The sequence below is a fragment of the Pinus tabuliformis genome, chromosome 2_2 (assembly GCF_031772625.1).
Source record: "Pinus tabuliformis cultivar Carrire ecotype Pingquan chromosome 2_2, CPIR1, whole genome shotgun sequence".
Taxonomy (NCBI): Eukaryota; Viridiplantae; Streptophyta; class Pinopsida; order Pinales; family Pinaceae; genus Pinus; species Pinus tabuliformis.
In genome coordinates this window covers 326549132-326551377 of record NC_142300.1, presented here as the reverse complement: position 1 = coordinate 326551377, position 2246 = coordinate 326549132, and positions in this window count along the sequence as shown.

The following is a 2246-nucleotide window of genomic DNA, read 5'->3' as shown; positions in this document are numbered from 1 at the left end:
TTCTACATGTACCATGTCGATTTCTTGTTGGAAAGCTTTAGGTTCTCCAACTATCAATCAGTCACTTACCACTGTGAAAGCCTTTGATGGAAGAGATTTTCTCCCTTATGGAATCCTAAATGACCTACCCATAGAGTTAGAGGGTAAAACAGTCATGATCGAAGTTGAAGTTGTTGATTCTCGGCTCGATTGCAACCTTTTTCTTGGTTGAAATTGGACCTACGCTATGTTAGCAGTGGTTTCATCAATTTTCTGTATGATATAATTTCATCACAAAGGGAAAATTTTCAAAGTAGACCAATTATCCTACTACACTTCTGACCCTAACTCTACAGGTAGCATACCTTTTATCGGAAAAACAAATACTCTTTATGAGGATATGGTGTTGGTTTGCTCAAAGACTCATCACTGATGCGAACCCTTGCACTCACTCCACCAAATTTACCTTCTAAGTTTTCTGAGGTTAACATGATTACATCAAGCACTATGGAATCTTCTAATATGTGGATAGTGCCTTTGGAGTCTGAATTGACCTCCTATGGCAACGAGATGCCTTTGATCTCGCTTGAATTGGCTTACTAGGTAGTTCAATCATTTTCCAACCCATCATATTTTGAAATTGATCGAGTGAATGTGATCAATGATGATTATTATCCTTTACCTTGGTTAGAACCAATTTCACTTCCTGATCATTTCGACAATGCGTTTCCGACTGATGAAAGTATTATGGAGGCCGCGACTTCAGATGAAATGGAATGGGATGATTATCCTCATCGCCCATATTTCTCCCTAACCCTAATAAAATCGAGAATGATTTTTCAACTATGTTTTCACCGTCAATTTTTCAAGCTGAATCCGAAAGGAATTTGAGAAACATATCTACAATGATTTCCATTGATATCTTAGTCAAAATGTGAATTATTGAAAATATTTGCATAGGTGCTTCATGCTCATTTGAAGAGATTCGAAAGTATAAATCCCTATTTCAAGAATTTCGTGACATTTTTGCCTAGTCCTATGAGAAAATGCCAGGAATTGACCCAAGAATTTTTGTGAACGATATTAAGACTTACCTGAATGCAAAACCAATCAGACAACGATTACGTCCAACGCATCCATGAAAGTGTGTTGCGATTAAAGCTGAGGTCGAGAAGCTGCTCAAAGTAGGATTCATCTACTCGGTTCCCTTGACTAATTGGGTGTCCAATATTGTACCTGGTAACAAGAAATAGGGAACCATTAGAGTATGCATCAATTATAGGGATATAAATAAGGCTTGTCCAAAGGAAAACTATCCTACTCCCTATATCGATCAAATCATTGGTGATTGTGTTGGAAATGAAAATTTTTCATTCATGGATGAATTTTCTGGCTACAATCAAATCAACATACTCTCAGTTGATCAACATAAAATCGCATTCATCTATCCATGGGGGACTTTTGCCTATCGAAAAATCCCATTTGGTTTGAAGAATGTCGGTGCAACTTTCCAATGGGCTATGTCTTATGCATTTCATGATATCAAGCATATTGTGCAACCTTATTTGGATGAATTTCTAGCTCATTCACTTAGACGGGAAGACCATCCAACGCATTTAAGAGTTATCTTTATCAAATGTCATCACTATAATATATGCTTGAATCCTCACAAGTGTGTTTTTTTGTGCAATCTGGTCGATTGCTAGGATTTTTCATTTCAAAGGAAGGCATTTGTGTCGATCCACTCAAGGTTGAGGCTATTCTAAATTTTCCTCCTCCTTCCAATCTCCGCCAACTCCAAAGTTTACAAGGGAAAGCAAACTTTCTATGTCGATTCATCCAGAACTATGCCAAGTTAACTAAAGGTTTTACTCAATTGTTGAAAAAGGGCATCTCATTTACTTGGGATGAAGTGGCTCAAAAGTCCTTTGATGCACTTAAACATGCATTGACCCATACATCGTTGTTGCATCCTCTCGATTATGATCGGGACTACTTTTTATACTTAGTTGCATCTGATTCATCTCGATTCATCTCTTGCTTATTCTTTCTTATCTCTTGATTGTCCCTACTCATACGCTGAACATTCTCGAATCTAAAAGAAGATGAATATGACATTGGAGGGGAACCTAAGCTACCACCCTCTATTCATCGGGGAGCTTCCGCTACCACCTGGAATAATTTCTAGCGAGGAGCCCAATGCTACCACCCGAGAAACATGAGGGGGGAGTTAAAACTATGACCCACATCAATATCGGAGAGCACAT